The 15,285-nt window shown below is 45.7% G+C and overlaps 1 protein-coding gene across 2 annotated transcripts in view; it reads left to right on the top strand.

Moving 5' to 3' along the window:
* The window catches only part of LOC119177942 (uncharacterized), a 461,325-nt gene that overhangs the window by 23,420 nt on the left and 422,620 nt on the right, over nt 1–15,285 (top strand). The window contains exon 1 of one of the 2 annotated variants that reach the window (XR_012884417.1): nt 5,931–6,019. The exons of the other annotated variant lie outside the window; for it this stretch is intronic. The gene's annotated coding sequence lies outside the window, so the exon portion shown is untranslated. Of the gene's footprint in view, nt 1–5,930; nt 6,020–15,285 lie in introns of those variants that run through there. 2 annotated transcript variants of the gene reach the window in all.

The following is a 15,285-nucleotide window of genomic DNA, read 5'->3' as shown; positions in this document are numbered from 1 at the left end:
AATTCTAATGATTTCTTTACTCTGTTAGCAATTACCTTTGTAAATAGCTTGTATACTACAGAGAGCAAGCTGATCGGCCTGTAATTCTTCAAGTCCTTGTCATCTCCTTTCTTATGTATTAAGATGATGTTAGCGTTCTTCCAAGACTCTGGTACTCTTCCCGTCAGGAGACACCCCGTAAACAGGGTGGCTAGTTTTTCTAACACAATCTGTCCTCCATCTTTCAGCAGATCTGATGTTATCTGATGCTCACCAGCAGCTTTGCTCCTTTGCATGCTCTCCAAAGCTTTTCTGACTTCTATCATTACTGGTGAGGTGTAATCTGGGTTACTGCTAGTTCTTATAGTATTAAGGTCGTGGTTGTCTCGGCTACTGTACAGATCTCTGTAAAACTCCTCCGCTATTTTAACTATCCTATCCATATTGGTAGTTATTTTGCCTTCTTTGTCCCTTAGTGCATACATCCGACTTTTGCCTATCCCAAGTTTCCTCTTCAATGCTTTGACACTTCCTCCGTTTTTGAGAGCGTGTTCAATTCTCTCCATGTTATACCTTCTTACATCGCATACCTTACGTCTATTAATCAACTTCAAAAGCTCTGCCAGTTCCATTTTGTCTGTTGTACTTGGCACTTTTATGATTTGACGCTTCTTAATTAGGTTCTTCGTTTCCTGGGAAAGCTTGCCAGTGTCCTGTCTAACTACCCTGCCTCCAACTTCCACTGCACACTCCGTAATGATACTCGTCAGATTATCATTCATTGTATCTACGCTAAGGTTGGTTTCCTCACTAAGAGCCGAGTACCTGTTCTGCAGCGACACTCTGAATTCCCGTACTTTCCCTCTCAGTGCTAGCTGATTGATTGGCTTCTTGCGTATCAGTTTCTGTCGTTCCTTCTTCAAGTCTAGGCGAATTCGAGACCGTACCATTCTATTGTCACTGCATCGTACCTTGCCAATCACTTCCACATCCTGCACGATTCCAGGGTGTGCACTCATTATAAAGTTTATTTCGTTCTTATTTTCGCCATTAGGGCTCCTCCATGTCCACTTGCAGTTTTCTCGTTTTCGGTAGAAGGTATTCAAAATCCGTAAATTATTGCGTTCTGCGAATTGTACTAGTAGCTCTCCTCGGGCGTTTCTAGTACCGATGCCATAATCTCCTACTGCCCTACCTTTGCATTAAAGTAGCCCATCACTAGTATACTGTGTTTTTACCTTACTCATTGCCGATTCCACGTCTTCATAGAAGCTTTCAACTGAAGCGTCATCATGGCTGGATGTAGGCGCGTAAGCCTGTACTACCTTCATCTTGTATCTTTTATTCAGTTTAATTACGATACCTACTACCCTTTCATTAATGCTATAGTATTCATCTATGTTGCCAGCTATGTTTCTGTGAAATAGGAACCCCACTCCCAGTTCTCTTCTGTCTGCCAAGCCCCTGTAGCGAAGGACGTGCCCATTCTGTAGCACCGTATAGGCCTCATCTGTCCTCCTAACCTCACTGAGCCCTATTTTATACCATTTAACACCCTCTAGCTCCTCGAATAGTACAGCTAGACTTCCCTCACTAGATAAGGTTCTAGCGTTAAACGTTGCCAAGTTCAGGTTCCAATGGCGGCCTGTCCGTATCCAGAGATTCTTAGCACCCTCTGCTGCGTTGCAGATCTGACCACCGCCGTGGTCAGTTGCTTCGCAGCTGCTGGGGACTGAGGGCCGTGAGTTATTTGACGTAAGCATGTGGGAGGTAGTGGCCAGATACTGCACCAGGGTGGCCAATCTTTCTCTGGTGAGGGATTGCGTTCTCGGCGGTGTTTGCCGGTGAGGCCGCACCCCAGGCCTCTTAATGCAGTTCCATCAACACGCGGATTTTTTTTTAATCCGGTTGGGAACTGAGCGGTACCGGGATTTGAACCACGGACCTCTTGCATGCGAGGCGGATGCTCTAACCACTACGCCATCGCCGCATCTCACTCGTACCTTAGAAACCTCTAGCTCAAACAACTGAGATTTGTGTACGTCTACTCTGCTTTAGTATCCTCAGTGATTACTTCTCAATCTCTTTAGTCGCTATTGCTATTTGCCTAATGAATATTACCATGTGGTTGCTCATAATGCCTCCTTCCCATTTTAATTTCTCTTCCAAACTCAGCTTGATACGTTTGTGATCACTACCTGAGCTTCTGGACCCATATTCATTTATGGTCATCACCCTTAGCCGATCATACATCCTATGCAGCATCATTGCGTACTCTATGGTCGACTGCGTACTCTATCGTCGTGTAGGCCATGTGTGGTCGACTAAAAAAATGTGGAAATGGTGGTTGCTCAGAGTGAACTGTGATGAGGCCGAGCTGGAGACTGTGTTGCTGACAGATCAAGAAAGACGAGGGCTATGGGAAAAAGGCTTAGGTCAGCAGAGGAGGCACTAGCGAAGGTGAACAAAGGAGCGGCCGGTGGAGAGAGTGGTAGGGCACCGGCACCCAGAACAATGGAGAAGAAAGAGAAAACAGGTTTGGAAAAAACAGGTTCACCCTGTTCAATGGTCAGAAGACCCAGCTTAAGAAAAATAGTGGTGGGGTTGGGAGGGGACAAAGCAACTGGCATCACAGGCAAAAGTAACGTCCAGGTGCGGGACACTCCAGCAGAAAAGTCACAGCACGTGATAATCGCCGGGGGGCTTGAATTTAAATCAATGCCCAGGAGCAATCAAAGAGAAGGTAAGAAGTGACAAGAGGGTTTCTGTAGCGCATGACAGATAATTAATTACAGGCTTCTCATTAGTCATCAGCCCATTTTGAGAGAGGGTGAAAAACTGGGTGCTGCTATCACCAGTTAGAATTTGCAATGCTTTACCATGTCAGTACTGAGAACTGTGACGCACCTACACACGATCTACACCAAGAAGTCATTTCGAACAGAAAACGCGAAAGCAGTCCCGCCGAACACGAAACTTTCAACGCATGCGTCGCGGCAACGGACTCGCGAGCAGCCGCCACGAAGTAAAGACTGCTGGAACAAACGCGGCGAAAAAAAAAATGGTGACTATCACGTCATTATAAGTTGAATCAGCTGGAGTGGTGTGACGTGAGGGAAGTTGGTGGCTGACCGTCGAGTCACCTTTCCATGCCGCGAGTCGAAGCGTATAGCGCCCGATCACGCACACAAACTTCAAACTTAATATGAAATGCTTTCAAAGTCATATTCGCTTATCATATTTTGCGGATGATATGCGCAGGCATACAGCAATCGGTCCAGCAGGTTATATTGCCAGCAAAAGTGCATCATATAACTATGCGCCCGCGCGAACAAGCAACAAAGTCGCAGCGTGAACTGGAGGCACAGAGAAATGTGAGTGGCCACTCGAGCCTTTTCGCGGCCCTGCAACATGGGCTCTGAGTAACTGCTAGATGGCGTGTCCATGCTCGCTTCTATTCTTCTGTCACGAAACGTAATAGCCGCCTCAGAAGGACATTGAAAACCCAATTACGGCATCAAATTTTCGCAAAGAAAAAACTTTGTGTATTTGTGCAATTTTGCAAATTCGCTCCACAACGTGTCCCATTGAGTGCGTTTAACGCTTCACTACAGAAAACAATAAAGTATGACTAGAAAATGTTGTTTTTCTGCATTTGGTTTACACAAAGGGTACACGTTCATGTGGTTTAGATGTTATCGACATGTATACCCTTGGAAGCATGTGCGTGTAGCCTAGTGGAATATAGACACTCGCTTTCGTGACATTGGGTATGGGTTCAAATCTTATTGATCGGAATGAAAAAAGATTTCGTTATTATTTTTATGCTGAATACATTATTGGGTCTGTCCACCCACTTGTGGTGATGCAAACAGCGCAGTATCTCGGCCGCAGTGCCCTACGGGAGTGTCCGCTCTTTATGTAAATATGTTTCTCTACGCAGGAGGGGTGGTGTAGTGAAGAAGTGACGTGACTCACACACAGGGGTAACGTTTGCAAACTGCCCTCTTTCATAGACGTGCCACAAGCGTGCGCAAGCAGAAAGACAGTGTTGCCAACCTAAACACTGAAACCGATACTACAGGAACTATTCACAGGATGCAACAGGCGGCCTTTTTAGAGGCCCTTCCGCAGAGCGACTATTGCAAGTATACAGTTGCGTGCCCCGCCACGGTGGTATAGTGGCTAAGGTACTCGGCTGCTGACCCGCAGGTCGCGGGTTCAAATCCCGGCTGTGGCGGCTGCATTTCCGATGGAGGCGGAAATGTTGTAGGCCCGTCTACTCAGATTTGGGTGCACGTTAAAGAACCCCAGGTGGTCGAAATTTCCGGAGCCCTCCACTACGGCGTCTCTCATAATCATATGGTGGTTTTGGGACGTTAAACCCCACATATCAATCAATCAATCAATCAATCAAGTATACAGTTGCGTGGTGCTTACTATACGCCACAATTCCTTATCATTTGTCCAAGTACCCAATGCACCAATTGCGCCCTTGTAGGACAATATGGGTAAGTCTTGATAATGTTGTGGGTAATGAAGATTATGTCAGAAATAACAGAGGACATAGAATCGCTCAAGCGCCAGCGGTTCGTCAAGAAATGCTTCGCATTTAATGCGAGGCTGATGCCACCCCCAGGTTTACAGAACACGTTTTCTAACCTTCCCAATCACGTAGCCTGGAAACTTTCCCTATACCTTCTCGGCTTGATTGCATGTTGTTTTTTATTAGTGGTGTGTGAAAAAACGAAACGAGGCCATAGATTTTCTTCGTTCGGTGATAACGCGTTGCGGTGCACGTACACCTGGGTGACAAATTGAGTGCAGTGTATCGAAAACAGCCGAATAAGAGAAGCAACATAGTTGGGAGTACAGTAAGGCAAAACGTCACACCAGGTCATGACGTCATGGTCGGGAAAGTTGACTTGGTCCAATCAAAGGCATGTAGAAGATCGGATGCGTGAGAACTCAGTGGCGGTGTCCACGCGTGGCACCGAGGGACGGCTACGCGTGTCTCGTCCTTGTCCCTTCAAGTTGTAGCTAGAAACGTCCCAATATGCATCAACATGCCTTTATAATACACGAGGATACATTGGCCAGTAACGTGCTGGTAAGTTCAAGAATATATATACGTGATGCTGTTACGAAGGTACGTTTCAGATCCGTTGACAAACAAGTACTGCGCCATGGCCAAACCAAATGGACGTATGAATAATTTACGTGGGTCGAGTGAGAAATGCAAGTGCGTGCCCCCCCCCCCCCCCCCGCCGCACACACAGACCGTGCGGCGGTTGCCCAAACGCCGCAATAAGGTTTAAAGAAAAAAATAAAAGGTCGTTATAAACGCCTATGAGTAACACGTGAAGTGTGAGCATGCATTCTCCAGATCTCGCCGTCATTGATTCGGGTGCTTAATTCTGTTCACGAGGCTGATTATCTGTTGACGAGGCTGACTTCCTCTTCCATTACATAACACGATATGCTGGCCCACCATGGCAAAAGCTGCCGCAAACTTTACACTATACTGAGCTTGTGGCTTTACAGCACTGTCTTCAAGATTCCGTTCAATAAGAGTAAGAAGAAAGAACACTTGGCACTTGTGAGCGGAGGTAGTAGTAACAGCAGTACAGAAGCGAGCCCTCCCAACGCCCAAGCAATGTGTGCCGTGCACTGCCCTTCAGAAGCTGAAGCTCAACTCACGATATGCCTCCCCGATATGCTCTTTCGGTGTTTCTTTTTCGTATTTTTGTTTCGTCTATCACTAAGTGCAACTGCTGGCGTTCTTGCAGCGCGTGGCTATCTACAGCACCGTCTTTTCTCGGCGCGGTGTTTGCGGATGTGAGCGGCGTATTTCCGCACATTGTGCAGGCTCGCCTCGCTTATCTCTAAACGGCCTTTCGCAGCTTTTTCCTCCCCTCCTCGACCTCTTCTCTTTCTTTTTCGTTATCTATCCTAGACTAGTGTCCATATTCTCGTCCTTGTTCTGCATCAGGCTGGATGTCCACTGCAATGCACACTGGAGCACCATCGCGCCTGTCTGGTATCGTATTCGCATTCCGCTCTCACTGGCCCACCAGCATTCATTTGATTCCGTTGCCTTGGGCATGCCCCTAGAACGCTCAAATGTTTGCAGATGTTTTCTGCAGTGCAATAATAGAAATGCGCACAAAGACGAGCGTCGCTGAGAGAAAAATTATTATTTGAGATACCTAAACATACAGCGAAGTGTTCATTCGTTGATAATCCACACAATATACGAAATCTAAAATTATATTAAAATCAGATGTTTTACGGTGCACTGCCACGATATCCTTATTTAGCGTACCGCAGTGTGTGCAGTCGTGTGCGTGGTTGCAAGAAGAGGGGTTGTCTCGCATTTTCTGTTCATCGATCGGAAATCAAACTCGCAATGATATTGATGGTGAGCCGCCAGGGGTGTAGCCGGAAATTTTATTGTGGGGGAGAGGGGGCACCTCTTTGATTTCGGGGGTGGCACCCCCTTGAAATGGTCGTCACATTCGTCGCGTCGACGCTGGCGATGTCGGGTATTTCTTAACGCTAGCGTGTAAAAACTGCCCATGTGTGTTCTCTTCGTTCCTGGGTAGAATCACCTGTGGCACATACCGGCATACAAGCAACACATACCTGCCCGTGGGTATGTGTCACTGTCTGACGGGAAGTTTTTCACGATGTGCGCGATGCGATTGGGACGTTATTCATGCCTTGACAAGGGAGTCATATTCATCAAACCGTCTTATCCTCCCATGCTAATTTTGGTTCACGCCAAGTAAAGGGGATGACCACGAGAGCACTCAAACGTAAGCGGCTAGATAGATAGATAGATAGATAGATAGATAGATAGATAGATAGATAGATAGATAGATAGATAGATAGATAGATAGATAGATAGATAGATAGATAGATAGATAGATAGATAGATAGATAGATAGATAGATAGATAGATAGATAGATAGATAGATAGATAGATAGATAGATAGATAGATAGATACGCTCAAAGTTACCGAAGTTTGCTAATAAATGCTTCGCATTTAAAAAGCCTCCCCCACCGCCCTGAAGCGGAAACATTATGATTTTTTTCCATTCTTAGCAGTATTTGTACTGAAGGTAAAAAAAAAGTCATTTAAATAAAAAGGGAAGTTGACAAAATCACCTTATTGTTTTTTTCAGCGAAAATATGCGAAGTTTGTCTCCAGAGTTATACCAATTCTGTTGAAAATACGTTTACCAGTGCATGATCAAAGTTACACGTCGATTGCCCCAACGTACATTTGACTTCAACATTCAACCAGAGGCGTACACACAGGGGGGGGGGGGGTCAAGTGGCAGCTGCTTGGTCCCATTGCAAAAAATGCTAGAGAAAGAGAAAAAAAGTAAACGGCAAGCCTGCGTGAAAGCACTGCGCGCCGTGCTCCCGACCGGGTTGCAGAAATTAGGTGCCTTTTTCTCATCTTCTAACCACTACCACCACCACCAGTCACAGCGAAAGCATGAAAAGCGTTATTTCTAGAACCAGTTGCACGCTCTCTTGGGGCTACTAGCTATGTACCTACTACTCTGTAATTTGATTCGTTAGCTGATCACGATGAAGCATTATGGCTGAGCCGTAGTTGGGACATTCAACAACCTAGCCCTTACAAGTGCGTAGCGGGTAGCACGCTTCTTAGAAGACTGACAAATAGTGGCATAGTGGAGGTATAATATAATTAGTTTTACAGTATCATGCAAGTTAGCTTGTTGTAGGTACCCTAAAAGTGTTTTAAAGATGCTCTAGTGAGACTACACTAAAACATCTATACTAGAGACTACACTAGAGCATCTACACTAAGACATGATGAAGGGTGCGCCTAGCAGACAAAATATTACGGAGCCGCTGATCCCCCCCCCCTCCCCCACGCGACTGCTTTGAGTAGAGAAGTGGTCAGCTGGGGCGTGGTCTGAAGTTATCGCAAGTGGTTTCAAGTCGGGCGACTGTTTGTGAATCAGTGAATGCACCTCTTCTGCATCATTATCCCGAGTTTTGCTGGTTTTTTTTTTCTCGCATGAAAACAGTGTAGAAAAACGTGATCAATCATTCCCGATTCGTTAAATTGAGGCAGTCGAATCACCTCGGTATAAAAATAAAGAACAAAAAAGCGCCTCTGAAAAGGTTCTTTCTGAAAGTCTAAATTCCTGTAAGTTTTTTAAAAAGGAAGTTTTGCATTTCGAGCTGCTAGCAGTTTTTCAACTTGTTTATGTACGTTGCGACCCTAGGCTGCTGTATATAAGTGCACACTGTCACATAGATTTTTAATAGTTTTTTTTTGTCTAATGAAAAACAGGTGGTCTGTCGAAACTCGGATGCTCAAAAAACACACACAGATTACGACTTTCTTCTTGTAGGCTCTTACTGCACCTCTCATCACATCAGCTCTCACATAAACTGTTTGCAATCTATTACAAAAGGCCCAGCCATAATTCTTCATCGTCATCAGCCCGAACAACGTACAGATAACAGGGAGCTTACGAATAGCGCACCGCGAGCCCTTGCGGTGCGGTCGCTGCCATTGCGCATGCGTCGTAAGGCGAGTCGGCGTTCGCGTTCGCGGACCGCACGCAGAAATTCCGTAATTGCGTGCGGCGATCGCGGCCCGCAGGTGGCCCGCAAGCGCTGGCTTCGAGGCTACGGTGTCACTGCGACAGTTCGTTGCGCATCGCAGCAAGGCAAACGCTATTCTAAAGCGCATATGGTGCCCGCTATGCCCGCAACGCCCACAGCGCTTGCAAATGGTATTCTAAAACTCCCCAATAGCTTAAAAATGTACGACGGTGCCACGCTTGTCCACAGAAGGGCGAACAAAATCATGGTACAGGCTTCTTTATACTTGATGAAAGTTCCGGCACATTATGTTGTGGTAGCTGACTAGCGCATGTACGTGTATTAGTTGCCCAAGAGAGTCTACAACGGGCTATAGAAAGGCCACTCTATCAACTTTCGCTGTGAGTGTGCTGCCTATACCACTCAGGCCTGGTAATTTTGTTTTTAAATGCGAATCATTTCTTAGCGAACTTCGGTGACTTTGAACGTATCTATCTATCTATCTATCTATCTATCTATCTATCTATCTATCTATCTATCTATCTATCTATCTATCTATCTATCTATCTATTTATCTATTTATCTATCTATCTATCTATCTATCTATCTATCTATCTATCTATCTATCTATCTATCTATCTATCTATCTATCTATCTATCTGCTTATGTTTGGGTGCTCTCGTGGTCACCCCCTTAACTTGGCGGGAACCAAAATTAGCATGGGAGGGTAAAATGGTTTGACAAATATGACGCGCAGGTCAAGACACGAATTATGTCACAATGCCTTCGCGTGCGTCGTCAAACACTTCGCGCTAGGCAGTGGCACATACCCACGGCCGGGTATGTGCCGCTGCTGTATGGGTATGTGCCACAGGTGATTGACACTTAGCATCTATCCAGGAATGACAAGAACACACAGGGCCAATTTTAACGCACGAGCGTTAAGAATTAACCGACATCGGTAGCATCAACCCGACGAATGCAAAGAATAAATGTCAGGGCTTCAGGTAGTATTAAACCCAATCATTTTGCGTGACAATGAAGCATTTCACCTCAGAGATACGCCAGCTCTCGGGACTTCTTTTCAAACAGGCGCTAATCTTCGTGAAACGTCAATAGTGGCTGCAGTTCTGCCTGCCCAATTTTGTAAACATTACATATGTACTCCTTTGATACAGCCGCCACGTTGGCTTAACGTCAATTGTGGTTAGTTGCCCTGCACTGAAGTTGATTTATGTTGTAGTGTCCAGGGCTAGCATTCTCGCGAGCATCAGCGCTTCATATCAGCGTGTGGTGTTGATATAATATGCATGTTCCAGTTGGCATCGTTGCGCAAGTGCAAACAACTGGTTATGTAATCATCTGCAACTCTTCAACATTGGCTGTGCGTGCAACATTTGTACATATGTTTAGCGTCATTTCATGACGTGTCGCTCAATAAAAAAAAATTGCAACACAGTCACCTTCCCTCCACATGCTTCGCATGACGTCGATTCCCGGGCACGTGGGATCTGCCGAATTTTTTTTTTGTGAGTCGGCATAGTACATAAACGTTAGTTGGTAGTCATACGTATCGTTATTTGAAATATTTTGAGATGCACTAGATCAGGATTAAAGGATTAAATTCCTTTACGTGCTGCAAAAAATGTTGAAAACTTGAGGAGGCTAATGGGGGCAATGTTTCTTTCCGTTCGGCCATGATAAAAAATAAAGGTTCCAGAGAAACAGAAGCGTCCTGACGCAAGCAGGATGGGCGAAAGACACGGTCTAACGACCGAACATGAGAGCATCTGCCTTTTTTCGTGAAATTGGAGTCGTGACACTGGAAACAACGGAAGAGCTGCTGCCTCATCGGCTTCGTCGTCGTCAGGAACGTCTTTTGTGGCTCACTCTGTCAACAGCGGACGTAACGTGAAACTGGTGTGTCGAGTGAAGGAAGCTTTCTTCCGACACTGATTGCGGACTTGTTTTCGAGACTACACGTGTATAGTGAGCAGCGTTAAAAACACGCAAAAACACTGATCTTATCCAATATTTTGTTGTTCTGCAGTGCGCGCGCCTGGCCGATGACGTCGAAGCTTAGTCTAATGTCTAAAAACACTGCTATTGTGACATTTTATGAGCTCAGTCAAGTTTAACGTTGATAATCATAAAATCATACCCATATTTTCCTACCTAAATCAAAACCCTATCATGGAATTAGAGCCCTTTCGACGCCTGTGTAGAGCGTAGCCGGGGTTCGCTTTGCGGGGCGACACCTTGGAGAGTTTGTGGGGTCCGACGTGATGTGTCAAATAACATGCATGGCTTACTAGTATCAAGACTGTTGGTTGGCCTAGTTGGCACTTGCCTATACAAACTTTAGCCGCAAAGTTACACAAACGCAGAGTAAAGAAACAGACAACGACAAGTGGCAGTGAGGCGATCTTGTCGACGCTAGATAGCAAGCCCAGAAAATACACACACAAAGGCAGGCCAGCTGCACTGAAAGTATATTGTGTAAAGTACTAACTAGGACTAGGCCAACAAACAGTCTTGATACAATATATTTCTAGTGCAACTGGCCTGTCTTCGTGTGCGTTTTTTCTGAGCTTGCTATCTAGCGTCAACAAGAATGTTAGTGCCACTTGTTCTTGTCGTTGTGTGCTTCTTTATTCCACGTTTGTGTTATTTCGCGGCTAAAGTATGTCATATGGATTAATAGGCATGCATCTCTCTACATGTTAAATTAAACCATTATTACGTTGGTGAAGACCTTACCCTTTTTTTTTTTTTGCCGGCTGTGTGCATTACTAATCGCTTTCTCGGATATTACTTTATTTTTTATCTGACAACAAATCTCGGAACACACATAAGCATGCCTCATTCGTTTTGAAAGAATCGGGCGCTTTTTATCACCCCGAACGCGATATTCTTCGGAGTCATGGCGTTTAATTTCGCGTGTTAACGCATGGCTTCTTCATAATACACCTATCTTATATAGACTGGTGGAATACTTGATTCCTGCATTGTTCTTAGCTTTCAGCCAGCTTTAGTGTCAACCAACCTAGCATGAGATTATTTTTTTCAAGAAATGACAACTTCATGTGACTGGTCCGTGAATAGTACGCAGAAAACGGAGAAGCAGATGCTGTATATACGACCACCTAAGGCTAGCATATATAGAGTGTTCCAGGAAGGATTAATTCGTAAGAATGATCCTGACCCACGGGGAGAAAATCTCATTACATCATCACGACAAATACCAATCAAGAAGGGTGCAAGCCACAGAGACACGATGTACCCTATGATGTTCGTCGCATGCTCACCAAAGATTTGAGGGCTCTTGATATATGAGGAAGAATTAGGGGCACAAGTTAGTTGAGAGTACCTTAGTAACTTGTGATTCACTGCCTTTCATGAGTAACTCAGGGCACGTATTGCAACCTATGATTACTGAACTGGACAAGAACAGCAGAATGGTAGGTCTGAAATATATTATGCTGAAAAGTAAAGTGTTGCGCATCAGTGTTGGAGGACAACGTTGCTTTGTAACTGGCAGCCAAGCCCTGGATTTATAAAGTAACATGTATACTTTGGACAGGTAGTAACAGCGGCGCCCATAACCATGAGATATAAGTAACTAGAAGAATTAGAATGGCGTGGAGCAAATTTGGCATACATTATCTAATCATGATGTATAATTTACCACTACCCCTGAAGAGGGAGGTATTTAACAGCTGCACCTTACTGGTACTTACGTTCTGAGCATGAACCTGAAGGCAACAAAGAGGGTTAAGCTTAAACTGAAGTGTCACAGTGAGGCATGCAAAGGAAAACCACAGGGGTAGCCCCAAGAATACAGCAGAATAATGCAAGAGACAAACCAGTGTTAAGCATATAACAGCCGAAAGCAACGAGAAGAAATAGACATGAGTAAGGTATGTAGCGCACAGGCAATACAACCGCTGATATTTAAGTGGGGAATTACCAGAGTGGGGATGTAAAAGTTGGGTGGGCAGATGAGATTAAGAAGTTTGTGGGTAAACGTGGCAGTAGCCAGCACAGACCATGTTGAATTTCATACATGGAAGGGGCCTTGCCCTGTAGTGAGTGTAGTCTGGCAGTTGATGACGACGATCTTCAGCATTGACACGAGTTTAAGCCCATCGTTGAGATTTATTGAGAACAAAGTTTTTACATTAAAGCAGGACGCTGGGCTGGTCGGTGCGATTGATTTGACGTATTGAAGTGCTGAATGGATCATGCGAGAAATACACAAGAGTGGAAGCTTGGGCTAGTTGGTGCGTAGACATATTTGCAAGATGTTTCAGCGCGCGAACAAAGGAAAAAAAGGACAGGGTAGATAGAAAGAGCGCTGACTTCCAACTAACTTTATTTCGAATTCATAACAGCAGCTTATTAGAGTTACTCAGCTTCTATTTGAAGGCCACTTTTGTATCATGGGATGACAAAAACTACTTACAAAAAAGTGGAGTATGTATTGGTTCATGCTTGGCACCCATTCTCAGTGACATATTTCTAGCACATCAGGATCGTGTCTTGTCAAACAAACTTGATGACTCTGTGGTTTTAAAGTCTGCCGTTTTGTTGATGATTATTTAGTGTTGTTGAAATGTGACAGTCAAAATTTTCAGACAATTTCCTCTGACGTGTTGACTGTTTTCCGAGAGTTCCTGAAACCAATAGTTTTAACGTATGAATCACCCACTGATGACAACCTGAAATTTCTAGATTTGAAGCTTTTGCTAGAACCCCGACATGTTTGCTGGATGTATGAACCAAGAAGCGGCAAGCCACTTCTGCCTTTCGGCTCAGTGCACTCAAAATTGGTCAAGTGGGGCATTGCTAACCTCTGCCTTGCCAACGCCTTAAAGAAGTCTTGCCCCCACATGGTACACCGCAGCTTTGCTCTACAAGTGGAGCGCCTCAGCAAAGCCGGTTACCCCGCACGCGTTCTCGTTTCAGTGGTGGAAAAGCTGGTCAATGTCGTGAAGCGAGGCAACAAACCAGATAAGCGCAACAGCGTCAGAAAGAGCCGGCCTGTCGCACTGCCTTACGTGCACGACGTCTCACACAGGCTAAAAAAGATTGCTCGAGACGCCAACGTTCTTGTTGTTTTTCAGCACCGGAAAAATTGCAGAAGCTTTGCAAACGGGTAAATACACCTCGCGCAACTTCTGCCGCGTGCTCTGTAGCGCACAGGACATGCTACGTCCCATGCGCAGTGGGAGTCGTATACTTAATTCCACTGACGTGTGGGTACGTCTATGTCGGCCAAACCGACAGGTGCATAAACGACCGCCTGCGAGAACACCGAAACAATGTGCACAATGTGGTACAAGGGCATCTTGGCATTCATTGCCGAGATTGTGGGTGCACCCCTCTCTTTGATCAGTGCTCTATATTGGCAAGGCACAGGGAGCAACTTACCCGAGAAATTATCGAAGCCGAAAAAATACACGTGCTAGGAGATAAATGCGTAAGCACTTCATCGGTTGCTTTATCCCAGGCTGAACGTGATTACCTGGCTGGGCTTTGAGGCATTAGAGGACCTGTCACACGTGCTGTTACTGGTGTGTAGATTGGGCTTGTTTTTTACCTTCATGCTCTGTAATCTTCATTTTTAGACGTATAAATTCTTGCCACTCTGCGAAATAAAGTTAGTTGGAAGTCAGCGCTCTTTCTATCCACCCTGTCCTTTTTTTTCCTTTGTTCGCGCGCTGAAACACCTTGCAAATACGAGAAATACAGTTTTCACATTGGTTACAGGCGCATCGTCACTAGTTGGTAACCACATATCTTGCACACGTATGAGCGGCACACGCAAAACACAAAGTACATACACAAGCTAGAGGCAGCCTATGGCCTGTTTGTCTCTGCCCCGCACTCATACATGGTGCTGAAAACAAAGTAAACACCAAAAGGAACACGACTCAAGCGTAGTAAGGCTTTAAGAGAAACGATAACAGCAAAATGAAGCGCCAAAGAAACGCAGCGTAGGAAAGACGCGAGTTGCCCCAGGCTCGCACTATTCCACGCACAATTCATGCCATAGGCATGGCCTTTTTTGTACCGTGTCTCATAACAGCTACAGCGGTCTCGCAGCCCGTGGTGACAGGTATTCAGCCAGGCATCGCGAAGAGGCGACACGTAGCAAGAAGCTAAAGTGAACAAAGTTAACGGCCCGAGTGGCGCGTAGTCTTCCTAAGGCAAACCACGGAGGGGGCAGCCGAATAAAGGACGGGGAGCACTGGAGGAAGGGGGACGTCGCGTGAGGTATTTCCGCGAGCACAAACAGTAAGAAGCAATGAAACACCCCGAAGAGGGCTCGCCCATAGTTGTGATCGCGAGTCCGATCAGGGAGTTGGCCCGTGACTCTCTTCTTTTTAGGGGCTCAGGGGGGGGGGGGGGGGGGGGGAGTCGCTGCTCTGCGGAGAAAGGGGATTGCGGAATCCCCGTGGTACGTGCTTATTACCGAGCGCGGAAGGGGCATTGCTCGACCCCCCCTCTCTTCACCAACGACCCCATATCGGGCGTCGTTCCCTGCATGCAACAGTGACGTCCCCCGGTGATACAACACGGAGGAGAGGTAGGCATTGTCACCGACCAGCCATCACTGTACAGCGTCGAATCATCGTACACTTGCGTGCACTGTTTTCAAAGCTATGGAAATCGTCACTGTCCTTTGGAAGATGTGAATGTAGGTC

This window comes from Rhipicephalus microplus, chromosome 6 (genome assembly GCF_043290135.1).
Source record: "Rhipicephalus microplus isolate Deutch F79 chromosome 6, USDA_Rmic, whole genome shotgun sequence".
In the NCBI taxonomy this organism is placed as follows: Eukaryota; Metazoa; Arthropoda; class Arachnida; order Ixodida; family Ixodidae; genus Rhipicephalus; species Rhipicephalus microplus.
Note: the sequence above shows the minus strand (reverse complement) of the source record. Positions and strands in the feature narration are given on the sequence as shown.